Below are 20306 nucleotides of genomic sequence, written 5' to 3' on the forward strand. Positions count from 1 at the left end.
ACAAGGAATGGAAGGTGAAAAACGAATCTGAGGTTCTGATTCAGTGCATATTCTGTGCTGCGGCAGACCTGGTCCAACAAGGTTTGTATCTGGCTTGATGACGAGGCAGCCCAAGTCATCTGTTCCCAATGGCAGAAATCCAAGGCCTTCCAGGCCAACACTCTGCTTCTCTTCCACCCTGTCTCTTTCCTCTCTGCCCTCCACATATTATTCATTGACGGTCTATGTGCCAGACTTTGTGCTAAAGCTGGGGTAAAACAAAAATTCCCTAAGAAGTACACAGTCTAGCAGATGGTGCCACACAATAAGGAGAGAGTGCTCGCTCTAGTGGCCCTAGTGGATGGGGCACTGCGCCGTCAGCCCAAAGGCAGGCAGTTTAAATCCATCAGCTGTGATATGATTGGATCACCTATGTGATTTGCAGTCTCTGAAAACTCACTGAAAGGTCAGCTATGTGTTGGTTCTGACTTGATGGCAATAAGGGAGAGATAAAATAGGGAGCTCTTGGTGGCAAAGACCACAGGGAGCTAGGCTGTTAACCCAAAGGGTGTGCCCTTCTGGAGGTTCAAATCCACTAGCAGCTCTTCCGGAGAAAGAACGAAAGATCTCTTCCAGTATGTTTTTCAGGCTCAGAAGTCAAAAGGAGGGTTAGTTATAAGTCAGTTTCAATTTGACAGCAATGAGTGGTCTATTATAAGCCATGAATATAAATGAGTAGCTATACTAGTTGGATAGCTATACTAGATTGTGTACAATACTAATTAGTACTGTGATGGAGGCATGGAATCGACTTTCTGGGTGCACAAAAGAGGGATGACCACTCTACTGGGGAGAAGAGAGAGGTGAGTATAGGGAAGGTAAAAAAGGGGTGTGTGTGTGTGTGTGTGTGTGTGTGTGTGTGTGTCCTGTGAGGGAAAGAAGTGTGGTTCGGTGAATCTTGCAGGAGACCCAGTGAGATTCCAGAAGTCTGGAGGACAAGATTCTTAGCTGAGTTCTTCTGGGGTTTGATTGACTGGAACGAATCAAGTTTGGTCTAGATTCCTTAAGGCTGAAGAACTGGAAGGGCTCATTGCAGATGTCGGATCTGAGCTCTCATTTTAGAAATTGGAAAACTGAGAAGAGGTGAGTTGATAATATAACTGTTTTTGTGCAGGTCCTGGGGGTCAGGTTGCCTGCTTTTCTCAGGATCTTGTTAGCTTTACTATAAACGAATGGGGTTGTTCAGACCAAAGGCATTCTGTTAGGGAGAAAGATGAGGGTCATTAATCTATCTCATCTTTCTGTACTCATAACTCATCTAATCAAGGGGTATGTCTTAATGGATTAATAATCCATTATTGGATTATGGAAATTGTAATACAATTAATGGATATCATTTTATATGATCTAAGAAGCTCCAAAATCAACTTTGCAATTTTCACAGAAACATGGCCTCTTTCAGATGAAAACCTAGGTACCCTACCTGCTCTTCTGAAATCAACACGTCAACTTTCTAGGCAATGCAGAATGGTGGAATGAATTGTTGGTCATCACTGACCCAAGAGGTCTAGATGTCCTCACCTCTTGCATTACACTTTATGCACAGCAAACACTCTCTCTTTAGGAGGCAAACCAATAACCAGTTACCAAAGGACTGTGTGTCAGGGCAGAACCAAACTCCAGAGTGTTTTCAATGGCAGCTTTTTTTCTGGAGGAGTTCACAAGGCCTGTCTTGTGAGGTGTCTCTGGGTAGATTCAAACCTTCAATCTCTCACTTAATAGTAAAGCATGTTAAGTATTTGGACCACCTGTTTGGATTCACCTAAGAGATTTTTTTTCCTCTCTACTTCTTCTATATATAGGAAACATCATGCCAAACTTCTTTCTAGTCATGGGTGGACTCAGCTGGTCTCAATAAATATTAATGATGACAGCAGCACTCCTATTCTGAGCATTCCTTTCAGAAAGGGATCTTGTAGTTCTTTTTATTTGTTTGTATAGAGGTGTGTGTGTGTGTGTGTGTGTGTTTAACTTCAGAGTTTTGTTAACACAGTAACTGACCTGATATTAGATGCCACTGTCATATCGCATAAGCCACTGAAATGAGATACAATGGTGGGTCAGGTAGATTTGAAGCTCTGAACTGAGAAGATAAACAAAGGCTTTTTCCCTTAAAGCCTAGCTGTCAAGCATGTAATTAACACTTTCCACCTCTTTCAGTAGGTCTTTGTGAACACATCTATTATTCCACTGCCAAGCAAAAGTCTCAGACATGTTCCGGTGCAGTTGTAATAATTCGCTAACAGCCTGTGCTCTGTTGTTTTTCTTCTGTCTTGACCTCTGATCTTTGTATGCTTGTGCTCCTGCATCAGAGTGAGTCCTCTGTGGAGTAAGGCTTATGGTATATTATTCAAAACCAGCCTCATGTTTGGCAAATAATTCTTAGAGTATAATCTAGGAAACATCCAAGGTTCCTCTGTTGAAAATGCTTTAAAAATTTTTAACACCCTTGCTTAGTTATTAAAAAATACAAGTACCATACAAAATGCAAATACACTATATTTTTTTCAAAAAAGAAAAACTCTTTTAAACTCCCTCCTCAAAACTCACGTGTCTAGTTGGCTACTCTTGCCTATCTTTGTTGGGGGTACCTTTGGCTAATCTGATGAACTAGATTATGTCTCAGTTGCAGGGTAATATGTTTTTGTGACTGAGTGAACAGCTAAACTTGTTTTCTTTCCCTTTTCTCTTCTTACTCATTTGCTCATTGTATTTAAGTTGGAACTGACTTAAAACTGACTCCCCACCAGCTGTAAGTAAACTGCATAAGAAGAGCTGGAGCATTTTTCTCCCTCAAAGCTGGTGGGGGATCCAAACCACCAGAGACTCTGCTGTTGAGCTAACAGTGCAATTCCCTGCAGACTGTGCGCCAGTGCTCCCCTTCCTGTCCTTAAGCCATCTGGAGATGGGCTCTCAATAAGACATTCTACTTTTCCGGTCCACCTTGATGGCCTCCCTAAGAAACCATCCATCCACAGGCTGGTCCTGAGGATTAGAGTCTTAGGTGCAAACACATTTTTCTTGCTTTTTTTCTCTTTTGAAGAGGGAAAGTTCTGACTGTCATAGGATGTTCTCACAGGTAGACACAAACTGGGAGCTGGAGGAGGATATTCTTTGGTCTTTTCAGTGACGTTCAAGTGCAGGGTTGAGACCGGATGTTTGAAAATGACCAAGACTGCCTATTTTGCTCTGGGAGGTACTTGTTCAGTTCCTTATATATTATCTTTTAGCTTTTCAGGTGATTTCCCCTGAGATAGGAATGGATATCTAAGAGCAGAGGAATCTGAAAGGACTTTGAGCAAAGAACAGCCCAGACATTTTTCTTACCTATCAAACAGCATCCTTGTATGGGGTAGGCACAAGTGAGGGAAGACAGATTTTTTTTATCTGGGAGCTCGACTGACCACCAGGATTTTAAACTTCTGTGATCTTGTGATTATATCCATTGGTTGAAGAAGGAATAAAGGGCCCAGCAAAATTATGAAGAAATATAATACTTAAATGTATCAGTCCTCCCTTCCCCAAAGTCCCTAGGTGGTACAAAGGACTTACATACAACAGCTAGGCTAAAATTTGGATTCACCCAGCAGCACTACAGAGAAAGCTCTGGTGATGTTCTTCAGAAACTATTCCAGCCAATAAAACTATGCAGTTCCACTTGGTCACTCATGGGGTCACCATGAGTCACAATTAACTGGATGGCAATTAATAACTCTCCTCTCCAGCTTTCCAAAGCTCTTCTCCTTACTTTCATCCTAGCCTAATGCTGCCTTTTTGTGTTGTGCTTTGAAGAATTCTGTCCAACTCCCCATGGAATCACTGTTTTAGGTGAGCAATTCCCCAGCAAACTCTCTGTTGTTTCTTACCAGGACTTATAAAGGCCCTGTCCTTTGAACTATGGGGCTTAAACAGAAAGTGATCATAATGATTCATGGTCAAGTATTTACAGCAGGTATTATAGTTCGTTGTTGTTGTTGTTGTTATGTGCCGTCGAGTCGTTTGCGACTCATAGCGACCCTATGTACAATAGCCCTAAACTCCGCTCTGTTCTGTGCCAATCGCACTGTCTCTGACACTCCCATCCCAATTATCCCAGTCACTGAATCGATCCACCTCATAGAAGGCCTTCCCCTCCTGTGTTGTCCCTCCACCTTCCCAAGCATGATATCCTTCTCCAAGGACCGGTCTCTCCTCACAACATGTCCAAAGTATGTTAGATGGAGCCTCAGAATCCTTGCCTCCAAGGAGCCACCTGGTTTAACCCTTTCCAGGACGAATCTGTTTGTTTTCCTAGCAGTCCATGGTATTCTCAATACTCTTCTCCAGCCCCACAGCTCAAAGGCATCAATTCTCCTTCTATCCTCCTTGGTCATTGTCCAACTCTCTGATGTATGACAAGTGATTGTAAAGACCATAGTCTGTATCAGATGCACCTTAGTCTCCAGAGAGACACCATTGCTCTTCAGTACTTTGGAGAGGTCCCTAACAGCAGACTTTCCCATGGCAATGCACCTTTTAATTTCCTGGCTGCTGGTGCCAAGACTGTTGACTGTGGAGCCAAGCAAACTAAAGCTGTGAACAATCTCAATCTCTTCACCATCCATCCTGACTCTGCCAATTGGTCCAGTGGTGAGAATCTTTGTCTTCTTGACATCGAGCCTCAATCCATATTGGAGGCTGCAGTCCTTGACCCTCTGCAGCAGGTGCTTCAGGTCCTCCTCAGTTTCAGCAAGCAGGGTTGTGTCATCTGCATAACGCAGATTGTTGATAAATCGTCCACCAATCTTGACCCCACATTTCTCCTCATAGAGCCCAGCCTCCTGGATAATCTGTTCTGCATATAGTTAGTTAAGAGGGCAAAATTTTACCTATTACATGGGAACCTAAATTGCTTCTAGAAATACTGAAGCTCTCACCAGAGGCATGTGGGCTTCCATTTGATGAAGCAATCCTCAAGTATGGAGCCAATAAAGCCCTATAGTAAGAGCTGCTACTAATTTTTTTTTCTTTCATAAGCCACTTATAATAAGGCCGGGATGGAATGAGGTAAAACTACATATAGGATAGCTTTTAGGGTGAGGAAGACTTCTGGTCAGTGTGCTAAGTCATGGATAAGAAATAGGCCTTTGAAGGCAAGGGACCAAGACCATGACAGACTCCCACAGCAGGTAAGCAAAAGCAACTTGGAAAGAACATTTTCAATAAGCAGATACCTCCACTCTAACCCTACCCTGTAACCAGGGACTCCTGGGCAAATGCCCAAGTGTCTGTCAGCTCTTTGGACTCCATGTTAGTGAAGGGAGGCAATCAAGTTGAAAGGATATGTTTCCAACCCATCTGGAACTAGCTGCTCCCATTTCAGTCCCTTGATGAGTCTCTGTTCCTCCAGTTTTCCCCTCCCTTCAATCTCAGCTGCACTGAGCTGTGTCTACAGCGCACTTGCACTGGGCTACTTCTTTGCTGCAGTCTCTGCAGTGTCTCTTCCTTATCTGGAGGATAAAGTCCAAACCTGAGGTCTTTTGTGTGGCCAACTCTCACTCTTCATTTTTTGGCTTGAACTTCAGCTTCTCCTCTGTGTACCTGAACGGACTACCTCAAAATATGTACAATTTCATTTATTCTTTCCTTTTTTTTTTTTTTTAAATTTACTGTAGAACTTTGACAGGGCAGGGTTTTGTTCTGCTGTCTGCAGGGCCACTATGAGCTGCAGCGGACCCAACAGCACCTAACATCTAACAACATACCTTCCACTGACGATATCTATACTTGTTCTTCTTACTAACTTAAAAAAAAATTTTCATTCAGTTATACATATTTTATAGCACTAATTCTAATTGGTTAATGCAATTAATTATGTTCTTGTTGGGGTGTACCGTCGAATTGGAACGGACCCATAGCTGACCCTCTGGAGGGTTTTCAGAGGTAGTTATTCACATGGTTGGAAACTGCCCATCCTTCTCCTGTGGAGCAGCTGGTGGCCTCGAACTGCATGCCTCTGGGATTGCAGCACAGCTTCTTGTTCCAAGGCAACTCCATTGTGCATTGCCTTTCCTTTCACCCAACCTATTCACTAATCTTTGCTCTATTCTCCCTCCCTTCTCATCCCTGTTATGCTCCAAGATTGATTCTATCTGTGTGTAAACCTTTCTTTGGGTTTTTCTTTGTTTGTTTGAACTTAAATTGCTACCAATCTGTGGCAAAGGTACTGTGTTATGTGTTTGCTGGACTTCAATCCATTATCCCTCTTCAGGCACTTAGCTAGACTATGTTTTCTAGAAATTAAGTAGAACCAATACTGCCAGCAGGCTAATGTAATGAAAAAATCCCTTCTAGGATGTCCACATTTCTAAGCTTCGCCTCTAAACCCTTCTGAGTGCCTCTTCTTTCCTCCATCTGATCTCTTTTGCTGGCCACATGTAGAGATTCCACAGAGACCTCCAAGGTTTCTAAGGTGATGACACAACTGGAGGGAAGCAGCTCTGATCCTTGAATGACTCTGTGGACTGACCTCTCTCAGTAATCCTCCAGTTTATGCTGAGTAACAGAATAACAAAGAATCTTTACTGTATTAAGCTACTGGGACCTGGGGTTTGCATAATACAGCACAGCAATTAGCTTCCTCTGACAGATGGGCAAGGACTTCTGGTGGCACACCGGTTAAAGCAGTCACCTAAACAGAAAGTTGGTAGTTTGAATTTCCCATTTCTCTCATGAGAGAAGAATGTGGCTTTTTGCTTCTTTAATGATTTATAGCCTGTAGGACAGTCCTCCACCTTCCTAGTGTGTTGTTCTGAGTTGAAATCGACTACATGGCAATGAGTTTGCCTGATATGTCACTCTTCAAGAATCGTTCTGTGGGGACACATCCCTTACTTTCTCTGTCCAAAACCCTGCTGTCTCTCTTCTGCTTTTCTCCAGTGCTTTATTCTCTTTATTGCTGTAGCTAAACAGATACAGCATGTGTGTCTCTGTCTCCTTACCTATAAATCCCCTCAGGAGAGAGACTGTCTGTCTGTCTGTCTGTCTGTCTGTCTGTCTTCTGACTGCCCAGGCAGTACTTAAACAGGTATTGAATGAAGTACAAATGCCTCAGACTGAACAGGCTGGCATGTCTGTGACTCCAGGGGGTCTCCAAACTAAGGGTACTACTTTAAAACCAATAATCCCAGTTTCTGAGATCTTCCCATTGGCTCCACTATGCAATGGCCCATAAATCAGGCCCCATGCCATGCACCCTGATGATGGAAATAACACTACTAATCTCCCTCCGTTACCAGAGGATAATTTTCCACATTGGCAAAGATAAAGGTAGGAGCTGTCACTCTTTCTCCTCCACAAACGGCCTCTGACAGACAATATTTCTTGATGTGACATGGGCTTTTTATGTTCCTATGTTTATTTGGAAGGAAGGTGGGTAAGGGGGTGGGCGCCGAGGACAAATGTATTGTGGGTGGCTCTGTTTGGGGGCTGAGCACTGGTTATCAGAGGAAATGGATCAAAGAGAAATTTAGGGTGATTCATCTCTCTTTCAATCCCTCTGCTGAGTTTCTTTTCAGCTCCCAGGTGTGTCTCTCTCTTTTGCAAAATACCAAATTCAAGTCAAATCAGCACTCTAGTGGGTTTGCGTGCACACAGTGTATCTTCCTGTCCAAGAGTGCAGTGGCTTCATGGAGAGGATGGGGCTTCTCAACAGACAACTCCGAAAGCAGCCCCTCACTGTGAGGCTGTCCCTGGTTAAATGCTCTGCTGCTCCCTCTAATGCAGAGGTTCTTAGGATTGTTAGACACTCAGAAGTGATGATGATTCGGAATCACAAAAGACATTGTACATGGCATACTTGCCAAGCTAAGAAAGAGGACTAGATGGTGGAGTAGATTCTTATATCCCACTCCTGGAAACAGTCTGATGGTCCAATGTCCTTCTCTTAGGGGTCCAGAAGGATCCCTGAACTGAAAGAAGTATTGAAAACTCATGAAACTGATATACCTTTTTCCAAGTAAGACTGTCACTTAAACCATTTGAGATTGGATAGTTCATTACCTCAAGTAAACATATTTCTTTGTTTTCTCCCCTATCAAGATAATGCCATAACTTCTTAAAATTTCATATATCAAATTCAAGTCAAAGTCTTTGCCATACAGTCAGTAAAGGCTCTTATCTGACCCTACAGTGAGATTGTGGAGGCTGTAAATGGCACAAGAGGAGTTTGCCAACCTTTCTCTCAAGAAGTTGTTGGTGGATTTGAACTATCAGAATTATTAATCTCCTATGCCCTTATAATTCAAGACTAGGGTTTGTTGTTGTTTTTCTTGTACTCATTTGCTCTCCTCTATCTTCTCTTCTCCTTTCTGTTATCCATTTTTTTAGGTAATTGCTTTGTATATCAGACTGAAGGTGAGAAACACTACAGCAAAAGAGGCTACTGTGACTGATCTCTTCCAGCTTCTTTTGACTGGAGGAGGAGGACAATCATAGCATTTTCAAATGGGAGGGATTATTGTAAAAGTTACGTCATAGTTGCCAGGGGAAGAAAGAGGACCACTCAGTGCATTACAACATCCTACTAGAGTCAACATATTTCAACAAACAGATGCTGCCCTGGATGTTCTCAATAGGCTGTGCCAAGAAATCTGGAGGACAACTACCTGGCCAACTGACTGGAAGAGATTCATATTTATTCCCATCCCCAAAAAAGTTGACCTGACAGAGTGTGGAAATTATTTTACAATATCACTCATACCACATGCAAGAAAGATTGTTGTTGTTGTTGTTATGTGCCGTCGAGTCGTTTCCAACTCATAGCGACCCTATGCACAACAGCCCTAAACCCTGCTCTATCCTGCACCAACCGCACCGCCTCTGACACACCCATCCCGATTACCCCAGTCACCGAATTGATCCATCTCATAGGGGGTCTTCCCCTCCTGTGTTGTCCCTCAACCCTCCCAAGCATGATGTCCCTCTCCAAGGACCCGTCCCTCCTGGCAACATGTCCAAAGTATGTCAGACGAAGCCCCAGAATCCTTGCCTCCGAGGAGTAGCTTGGTTTAATCCTCTCCAAGATGAATCTGTTTGTTTTCCTGGCAGTCCATGGTACATTCAGTACCCTTCTCCAGCACCACAGCTCAAAAGCATCCACTCTCCTTCTGCCCTCCCTAGTCATTGTCCAACTCTCTGATGCATAACAAGCGATTGCAAATACCATGGCCTGTATCAGGCGCACCTTAGTCTCCAGAGAGACACTGTTGCTCCTGAGTACTCTAGAGAGGTCCCTAACAGCAGACTTTCCCATCGCAATACGCTTTTTGATTTCCTGACTGCTGGTGCCAAGGGTGTTGACTGTGGAGCGGAGCAAACTGAAGCTGTGAACAATCTCAATCTCTTCGCCATCCATCCTGACGCTGCCAATTGGTCCAGTGGTGAGAATCTTTGTCTTCTTGACATTGAGCCTCAGTCCATACTGAAGGCTGCAGTCCTTGACCCCCTTCGCAGCAAGTGCATGAGGTCCTCCTCAGTTTCAGCAAGCAGGGTTGTGTCATCTGCATAACGGAGATTGTTAATAGACCTTCCAACCAATCCTGATGCCACAATTCTCCTCATAGAGCCCAGCCTCTCGGATAATCTGCTCTGTATACATGTTGAAAAGGTATGGAGACAGGATGCATCCCTGGCGTACACCCTTCCCAATTTTGAACCATGCAGTGTTACCCTGCTCTGTTCTGACTACTGCCTCTTGGTCCAAGTATAAGTTTCATATTAGCACAATTAAATGTTCTGGGATTCCCATTTTTCTCAGAGTCAGCCACAGTTTGTTATGATCCACACAGTCAAATGCCTTTGCATAATCAATGAAACACAGATAGACATTCTTCTGGTATTCTCTGCTTTCAGCCAAGATCCACCTAACATCAGCAACAATATCCCTAGTACCACGACCCCTTCTAAACCCAGCCTGGACTTCCGGCAGTTCTCTGCTGATGTGCTGTTCTAATCGTTTTTGGATGATCTTCAGCAGAATCTTGCTTGCATGTGAAATCAATGACACTGTTCTGTAGTTTCCACACTCAGTTGGGTCACCTTTCTTTGGAATGGGAACAAATATAGATCTCTTCCAGTCAGTTGGCCAAGTGGTTGTTCTCCAGATTTCTTGGCACAACTTGGTGAGCACATCCAGGGCAACATCTGTACTTCATAAATGGCAGACAGGAGAAGAGAAGAGAAGAGAAGAGAAGAGAAGAGAAGAGAAGAGAAGAGAAGAGAAGAGAAGAGAAGAGAAGAGAAGGTAGAGGAGAGGAAAGGAGTACAAGAAAAACAACAACAAACCCTTGTCTTGAATTATAAGGGAATATAAGATTAATAATTCTGGCAGTTCACTCATACCACATGCTGAAGACTAGCCAGAAGTACATTATAAACAGTACATTGATAGAGAACTACCAGAAATACAAGCTGGGTTTAGAAGAGACTGTGGCACTAGAGACTTTATCACCAATGTCAGATGGATAGTGGCAGAAAGTAAAAAGTACCAGAGGATTATCTATCTGTGTTGCACTGACTATGCAAAGGTATTTGATTGTGTAGATCACAACAAATTGTGGATAACTTTGAGGAGAATGGTAATCCCAGAACACTTAATTGTGCTAATGCGAAACCTGTACTTGGACTAGGAAGTAGTCCGTAGAACACTGCATGGTTCACAATCAGGAAGAGAGTGTATCAGGAAAGTATCTTGTCTCTAAATCTATATACAGAACAGAGCATTCTGGAGTCTGGCCTTTATGAGGAGGAATATGGCATCAGGATTTGAGGAAGAGGCATCAACAACCTATATTATGCAGATTAACAACCTTGCTTGCTTAAACTGATGAAGACCTGAAGCACTTGCTGCAGGAGGTCAAGGACTGTAGTCTTCAATATGGATCGAAGCTCAACATGAAGAAGACAAAGATTCTCACCACTGAGCCAACTGGCAGCATCATGATGGATGGAGAAGAGATTGAGGTTGTCAACTATCACAGCTTACTTGGCTCCACAATCAACACTCTTGGCACCAGCAATCAGAAAATCCAAAGGTGAATTCAATTAGGTTAATCTGCTGTCTGGGACCTTTCCAGAATACTGAGGAGCAACGATGTCAGTCTGGAGACTAAGGTGCACCTGATCCAGTCCATAATGGTCTTTGCCATTACTTGCTCAGAGAGCTGGACTATGACTAAGGATGATAGAAGAAGAATTGATGCCTTTGAGTTGTGGTGCTGGAGAAGAGTCTTGAACATACCATGGATTGCCAAGAAAATAGTTCCATTTTGGAGAGGGTGAAACCAAGTGTCTTCTTGGAGGCTAGGATTTTGAAGCTCCATCTCACATACTTTGGGATCCTTAGTAAAGGATATCTGGTTGGAAGGGTGGAGGACAGCACAGGAGAGCAAGACCCTGGATGAGAGGGATTGATACAGTAACTAGGCCACGGGAGATTGTTGGTATATTAGAGTCAGTGAGACTAGCTCAGGACAAAGCAGGGTTCAGGGCTATTGTTCATAGGGTCATTGTGAGTCGCAGGTGACCTGATGACACATAATAACAACAACTAGAGTCAGACTGTGCCACTCCCATGCTATATAACACAAGTAAGTTAACTTTCCTGAGTTCCACTTTCCCATTTGTGAAATGAAGGTAACAGTGACCATATGAGATGATCAGAGGTGGACAGAACGAGATACATTAGAGCTTGTACCCACTTTTGTGTGAAAGAGACATATCCTTTCTCATGTCACTGCCCCTGCCTAGGAGGACCCAGAGAGGGCTGGCATGTCCATTACTCAATCTCAGAGTCAAAAAGAAATCCACAGTCTACATTAGTTGTAGAGCAAACCCCCTCAGGTCAGAGGAGAAAGAAAGCAAGAAAAAGCTTGCTCTTTGGTTTACTGTCCACTTGAAACTTCTATTCACCTGATTTTACAATCCAGTCTTCTCCCAACTGTTCTACTCAACTCAACTGCTCAATTCCTAAATAATTTCTGCCTAGACCGCCAACCACCATACCATACATTGTTTTAGGGCCTACCACATGTAGGTAGACAAAGAGTATTTGTCCTGCAGGTGGGAATAGCCTTCTTGTTGTTGTTGTATACCGTAGAGTCAGACCCGACCCATAGCTGACCCTCTGGCAGTTTTCAGAGGCAGTAAATCAAATGGGAGGAGACTGACCATCCTTCTCCTGTGAAGCAGCTGGTGGCCTCAAATCACATGCCTTTGGGATTGCAGTGCAGCTTATTGACACTAGGCCACCAGGGCTTCCTAGGAATAGCCTACAACACCTTAATTCTCTTGATCTAAGGAGAAATCAATCAATTTATATAATTTTGTCCTAGATGCAAATGAGAATGAAACATGTTCTCATGAGAGACCCTTCTTTATGAAAAGAGGACTGGCTTTCTCACTCATGCCAGTGAGGCAGGCTGAGGGAGTGAGTACTCTGGTGGACCTCTCCTGGGAAAGTAGGTTGAGAGGATATCAGGGAAGACCTGCACTGGGCTGGAAGTCTCAGTACAAGTAGATTAGGTGAACAGGGAAATAGTCTTCTAATTAGAAGGAGCAGAGATGAGTAAAGCCTGTTGTGTGCTGTCGAGTTGGAACTGACTCCTGGCTGACCCTCCAATGAGTTTTCAGAAGCGACTGCCCACCCCTTTCTCATTGAGCAGCTGGTGGATTCAAACCTCGTGCCTTTGAGATTGCAGTACAGCTTCTTACCACTAGGCCACCAGAGAGGAAGGAAAATAGCAGGGATGTTTGGAAAACGGGAAGAAGTCTGATTTTACTAGAGCGGAGCAGTGGATAATATGGTTCAAGGTTCTGGCTGGGACAGTTTAAAGTATCTGTAATGCCATGAGGATATGTTCAGGTTTATGCTGTAGCTCTGGCAAACCCTGGTGACAAAGTGGCGGGGTACCTACCTGCCTGTTAACCAAAAGCTTGGTAGTTTGAACCTACCTGCAGCATTATGGGAGAAATATGCGGCAGCCTGGCTTCATAAATATGACAACTTAGGATATCCTTGGGGCAGCTCTCTCTGTCCTAAAGAGTTGCTACAAGTTGGAATTAATGACAATGACAGAGAAGCATTCCAAATTTCTGCGCAAAGGAGCGACATGGTCAGCTCTAGAAATACTGATCTGGCTCTCTTGTTCTAGGGGATGAGGAAAGGGTAAGGGGGTGTTCTGGGAAAATAAACAATAAGACAGCAACTAGGTAAATGCAGGAGATGAGAACTATGGTGGGATCACAGAAAGGGAGGCAGGGAGAGGCAGAGGAGTTTCTAGCCTGGGTAAGTGGGAACATGGTGAAGCTACTGAAGCAGGCTGAGGAGACAACAGCTTGGGCCACGACCTCGACTGGAAGACAGAGGATCCTCTATTTCAGGAGTTGGAGAATAAATTGGACTAATAAGCTCCACTCTGTCAAGGACTCATAGTCTTGATACTTGAAAAGGTAACAGCCTTTACGTTTTGCCTCATGATGTAAGTTGTTGAGAGATCCCAGGAACACAGCTGCCTACTCGTTTCCTTCAGACGGCTGGCAAAGTCTTGGTGGCTCCCTGGGTAATTCTGCGCCTCTCAGGAGGCACAGCATTGCGTGGCACAATACCCGGCTCAGATTCTGTTGCCTCACAGGCTCCATATTTGCCAATTCCATTATCAATACAGATGTTAGCTGGTAAAAGTCAAAACAAGATGAAAGGAAGTATCTTTTCAGTACCTTTCTCAGCTGTTGACCCTACCCTCCACTGGGGAGTGGAGAGTTATCAACATATCCATTGATAAGTTGGAGTTTCAGACTCCTAGCCTGAGTGAGACACCTTCATAAAGACCAAACCTTGTGATTGCTGGTGTCTATGCCCCAGCCTGCTTCTCATGGTTTCATGTGTCATCACTGCATGGCCCCTGGGTACTAGAGGGATGTAGCCAAGCTTCTTTCTGTCTTGAGAGGGTGTTATATTTGGAACTATGGGTCAGAACTGACTCTAACAGTATTGACAAAAGCAATGCTGGTGGTCATGGGCAGACTATGGAAGTTTACAATAAAAGTAATCCTATAGTTTTACCTCGCCATTCCTTAAGAATCTACTGAGGAGATTGTCATGGCTTCCTGAAACAGATCCGAGTTAGCAAGCTTTGTGCAGAGCTACTTGTTCTGTGCTTTAAGAAATGTACAGTTTATTGACAGTGGGCTGGGATGCCCATCTCTCTGCATACACTCAACACAGTGCCTTGGGAAGCTCTCCTGCTGCTCCCCAGGCTAGGAAATTGGCATTTACTGTAGCAGCCAGATTATGCCCCAAGAGTAGAAAACACCCAAGTTTTGATCTTAGTTATGACATGATCCCTCTAGTGACGTATTACACACAACACTGGGTCCATGGGATCTGCCCATGAGTATTAATTACTAACAGAACCAGAAGAATCCATTAAATAGTGTCTCACAGCATAGCTCCTGCACACAACCACTCCCTCCTAATCACCATTGTCTTCAGCGCACTGCACACTCTCATGTCTCAAGAGCTGCCAACACTGTTCCAGGAACACAGTTTCCCAATGTTCACTTTAAAGTTCCAATGACACTTCAATTTTTTGACCACTCACAGTCCTTGCTTACTGGAGTTCCATGTTCATTTTTCTATTTTCAAATGATACTGTCTGTGTACACTTAAAGTCTTCTGATGCTTCCTTGATCATTTAATATTCTGCCTACACCATCTTAAATTATTACAACTCAAGGCATGGATTTGTTCCTCAGTTCTTTCAGCTTAAGAAATGCTGAGCACGTTTATCCCTTTCGATTCTCTGACTCCAGCTCTTTCTACATATCATTATAATACTTTGTCTTCCTGTGCTGCCTTTTGAACCCTTCTGTTCAGCTCCTTAACTTCCTGATTTCTTCCCTTCGTTTTGGCATCTTGGTACTCTAGCACAATATTCAGAGTCTCTTTTGACATCCACCTTGGTCTTTTCTTCCTCCTCTGTCTTTGTAATAACCTTTGCATTCATCATGGATGCTTTTATTGATATCCTCCCACAGCTCATCTGGTCTTCATTCGTCAGTGTCCAAGGCCTCTAACCTGTTCCTGAGATGGTCTTTAAATTCAGGTGGGACAGACTCACGGTCAAATTTTGGTTCTTGTGAATTTAATTTTCTTTAGTTAGAATTTGTATATGAGTAGTTAATGTTTTCACATCTGATATTGAGCTTCTCCAATAATTCTTTCCATAGACGTGATTGATCTGATTCCTGTACAGACCATCAGGTGAGGTCCATGAGTATAGCTGTTTGTGTTTCTTATAAAAGGTATGTGCAATGAATACATCATTGATTGTACACAATTTTATCATTCTATCTCCAGCTTCATTTCTGTCATCAAATCTATGTTTTCCAACTACTAATCCTTCTTCCTTGCTTCCAACTTTTGCATTTCAGTTACCCTTTAGTATTAATGCATCTTGGTTGCATGCTTGATCAATTTATGACTGTAAAAGTTGGTAGCAATCTTCTATTTCATCCTGTTTGGCTTTGGTTGTTGGTACATATACTGGAATTATAGCAGTATTAAAGATCTTCTTTGTATGCAAATGGATATTATCCTATCACTAACAATATTGGCTTTCAGGATGGATCTTTTTGGCTTTTAGTCTTTTTGACTATGAATGTGACCCCATTTTTCCTCACTTTTTAATTTCCATTTCCAGCACTGGAGGCTGGGCCCTTGTATTGGGAAACACAAAGGAGGAGGCACAGTTGCAAGTAGACACTAGTGATTGGAACGTCGAATGTGAAAAGTCCGAATGTAGAAAAATTGGACACTGAGAGGAAGAAAAGGAACGCGTAAATACTGACATACTAAGCATTGGCAAACTGAGATGGATTGACCTGGGGCATTTTGAATAATTTAGTCAATCTGGCCTACAAACAGATATGTAAAGAAATACCACAGGACACGTCAGAAATATACCTAAATTTTCATGGCAACCAGAGGAAGAGTTAGAGGGCTTTAGCCTGGGAATATCTATGAAGGATTCTTTAGCCTGGGAATATCTATGAAGGATTCTCTGAGAAGCTCCATATTGTGGTGGGGATCATTCTGTTTAGGAAACCAGGAATTCTGGCTCTGAGCACTGACTTCTCTAATCGTCAGTTGGGAGTGTTCTCTTCCATCTTGGACTTCAATTTTCTCAACCAGCCTCTAAGGAAACTTTCCGTTCTTAAAGTTTAGGGACCTTATTAGGGTTAACTGAGAGTTAAGGGACAGGACAGAAGAGAAATCTGGGTCTACACAAATATGTTTGCTCTCATGAGTGATCGGGAATCAGAGTGACCCTCTAAATAATGGCACAAGAGGGTGCAAAGTAGATCGATCTGAACTCATAGCAACCCATTAGTGTGAGGAGAACTGCCTTAGGGGGCTTCTGACACTGTAATATTTAAGGAAGCAAACTGCCCCATCTTTTCCCACAGAACAACTGGTGAGTTTGAACCACTGACCTTTCTGTTAGCAGTTGACTACTTAACTATGCCACCAGGGATCCTGAGCACAAGCTAAGTCCAGAGTAAATACTGATTATATTGATTAGAATGTAAAAAAAAAAGGAAAAGCTCAAAATTATGCACATGCCCTTCACGTGTATTTAATGCAAATCAAAGATATTCAGACTGTTGCTCTCAAGCCACATGGGGCCCTTTTGTGGGCAACCTGCAGTTCTTAGTCCTCTGATTTTGGTATTTCAGTAATACATTATCTGAGACTCTGCAGGGCAAGCGGCAGTCATGTGGCTCTGTTGGTTAGTGATGATTGCAGAAGTGGCTCCCGAGTCACATAACTGAACACCACTGCTGTAAATATTTAATCCGGCTCATCGCTGTGGAAATTCAATGTTTTGGTTGCACCGTCTGTCTTCTCTATGCTTATCTTCAAAGACGTCCATCTTGGGCTGCAAGCTTTAGAGGGCTCAGACAGTACTTCAATTGTCTGAATGATATAGAAATACATAGAAACATCATGGATAGATATTTAATACATCTTGAGAAAGAAATTTCTGTCATTATGTTTTTTTCTTTACAGCACCTCTTGCTAATGGCTGGGCTTCTGGAAAACAGACCTTGTCTCTCTGGACAATGAACACTGAGCAGTAACAACTGCTTTGCAATTGGTGCTTTCAGTCACAGGCTGCTAACTGATGTTTGGAGGAGAGGGGAACAGAAGAAGACACTCAAGCAGAGAGGCCTCAACATTATCTTTACCATCATTCAGAGAGGAAAGGGGTTTGGCAGCCAACACCCACGTGGCTGGGCCACTTTGGAAGCTGTACAAAGAACAATAGTAGAAAACGTCTCTTTCTTCTCTTCTGCTTGAAATGGCCTTTGGGTGTTATGTTTTCCCTTTTTTTTCTGAGGCTTTCTGTACACAGTATATTGTATTAATATACTGAAGATATTAATACAATGAATGGCCAAACTATAGACAGCAGCCTCCTTAGTGCCACCGGCATCCTGGATTACCCGGGCTCCTCCTTTCCCCTTTCTGGATTTCTGATGGCCACACTCCTCAGACGTCTGGCAGCTAGGTTACAACAACTCGATAGAAGGCTTGCAAAACAAAGCTTGATGTTATTTTAGGAAGTCTGAATTATGGTGTTGTGAGGAATATGAAATAGACCATAGACTTCCAGCAAAATAAGCAAATCTGACTTGGAAGAAATACAGCCAGAATTCTCCTTAAAAGTGAAAACTTCATCTCACATACTTTGTACATGTTAGCGGGAAGGAACAGTCCTTGGGGAAGGACAGCACATTTGGTAAAGTAGGGTCAGCCAAAAAAAAAAAAAAAAAGAAGGAAAGAAAGAGGAAGACCCTCAACAAGATGGACTGAGACTATGGCTGCATCAGCAAGTTCAAGGTCAAACAGAGCAATGATTGTGGCACTGTTATAGGACTGTGCAGAGTTTCAACGTGTTGTGTGTAAAGTTGTTATGAGTTGGAAGAAACCTGATGGCTCCTAACAACAACAATGGACTCCTGAGTCATGAATTAGACTCCAATTTGCTACTAAACTTTTGTCTTCATCTTTCTACCAAAACACCCCTTGTGAAGATATAAGACCGTCACATTGTTAAATCTAATGATCAGCTTTCAGTTCTTCCCATACTTGATCTATGGGCAGCCTCTGACACAGGATTGCTCATCCTTCCTTTCAAGACTGTCTTTATTTTTCCTGTTATCTCTCTGACTACACTTTTAGAAGGTTTTTTGCTTTTGATTCTTCTTTATCTCCCCAATCTCCAATTTCAGTCCTTGGCCCTCTTCTCATTAGTCTTCCCAGTCATTCCCTAGTGATGGTATCCAGGCAGATGAGTTTAAATATTTTCTGCATGTTGCACACTCCCAGTACTTAGTTCTGCTCCAGACTTCAACCCTGAGCTAATCTCCAGTTGCCTATTCAACACCTCCACTTAGATATCTAACAGAAACTTCAAGCTTTAAAGTTCAAGATGGTTTTCCTGACATTCTTGACTTGATACTACTCCTTTCAAAGTATTCTCTAAAATATTTCGTCACTTAACTGTTGTTTAGGACAATCCTATCTCCTCTAACTCACTTTCTCTCTCCCTCTCCCTCTCTCTCTCCTCCTCCTTCCTTCCTTCCCTCCCTCCCTCCTTCTTTCCTCTTTCTCCCTTATCTCTCCTCTCATATCCCATGAATAAATACATCAGTGAATGATGTGATTCGACTTCATCATCTCCATTGTTACCAGGATAAGACACTACCATCTCTTGTTTGAATTACTGCAGTAGTCTGCTAATTTGGCGCCTGCTTTGTCAGCCTATTCTACATACAATGGTCTGAAGTGTACTGTCAATTGTATGTTAGGTCATGCCACTTCTTTGCTCAAAACCTCTGTGGCTTCTTGGATTGCTGCCTCCTTAAAAGTCTAAGGTCTTACAACTACTTTCATGATCTACTTCCTGGTTACCCTGGACCTCATTTTCTTCACATTCCTCTTTATTAACTCCTCTCCAATCACCACAGCCTCCTCACTGTTCCTGATACACACTGGCCATGCTCCTGCCTTGGTCGTTCTTTCTGCATGAATATTTCCCAAATATATGTGGTTTATTCCTTATCTCCTTGAAGCCTTTATTAAAATGTCACCTTCTCAGTGAGATATTCTGGTTCACCTTATTCAAACTTACAACTAACCTTTCAGTACTTTTCTACCTCTTTCATTATTTCATCTTTCTCTATGTCATTAATTGTTGTCTGACATACTATTTAGTATTTCTCTCCCTAGTCATATATTAGTTCCATGAGGACAGGGATTCATATTACTTGGTTCATTGCTGTATTTCCAGTGCCAAGAACAGTGCCTGGCACAGAGTAAACTTTTAATTGCCGGAATGAACCAGTTGGTGTACTCTTTGTATACAATTTGTTGTCTACTTAATTTACTAGAAATATTTAAAGGAATGCCTTTCAATCAGTTCCATTTATTTCTGTGGTGGTGGTTGTAGCCTGTAGCATGACTGATCTTAGAAGAAGAACAACTAGAATTCTCTCCTTACAAGAAAGGATGGTGAGAGTTTATCTCATATACTTTGGTCATGTTATCAGAAAGGACTAGTCCTTGGAGAAGGCTACCATGTTTGGTTAATTTGGTGTCAGAGAAAAAAAGGAAGAACTCCAATTAAATACACTGGCACAGTGGCTCCAACACAGCCATGATTGTGAGAATGGCTCAAGGACTGTAAATGTTTTGTTTGGTTGTACATATGTTGGAACATGGCGTTTCTATGAGTTGGTGCCAACTTGATAGCTAGCAACAAGGAGATTTATTTGGTAGTTTGTAGGTGATATACAACCTTGGTCACTGAAACTGAGGAGGACTTGAAGTGTTTGCTGCAAAAGTTCAAGGACTGCAGTCTTAATTATATCTCCACATCAAGAAAGCAAAGATCCTCACCACTGGCCCAATAGGCTAGATAGGTGGAGACAAGATTAAGATTGTTAATGATTTCATGTTGCTTGGACCCACAACGAACACCATGGCACTTGGGAAAATCTGCTGTCAAAGACCTCTCCAGAGTGCTAAAGAGCAACTATGTTAGTTTAGAGACTAAGGTGCACCTGATTCAGGCCATGGTCTTTGAAATTGCCTGCTATGTATCTGAGAGCTGGACAATGACTAAGGATGAGAAAAGTAGAATCAATGCCTTTGGATGGTG

At 42.8% G+C, this 20306-nt stretch overlaps 1 protein-coding gene across 1 annotated transcript in view; it reads right to left on the reverse strand.

Annotated features, from left to right (window-relative positions):
* The window catches only part of CACNA1C (calcium channel, voltage-dependent, L type, alpha 1C subunit), an 847113-nt gene that overhangs the window by 259170 nt on the left and 567637 nt on the right, over positions 1 to 20306 (reverse strand). The gene's annotated exons all lie outside the window — the stretch shown is intronic.

This window comes from Elephantulus edwardii, unplaced genomic scaffold, assembly GCF_000299155.1.
Source record: "Elephantulus edwardii isolate Elephantulus edwardi_28Jun2011 unplaced genomic scaffold, EleEdw1.0 scaffold00096, whole genome shotgun sequence".
Classification (NCBI taxonomy): domain Eukaryota; kingdom Metazoa; phylum Chordata; class Mammalia; order Macroscelidea; family Macroscelididae; genus Elephantulus; species Elephantulus edwardii.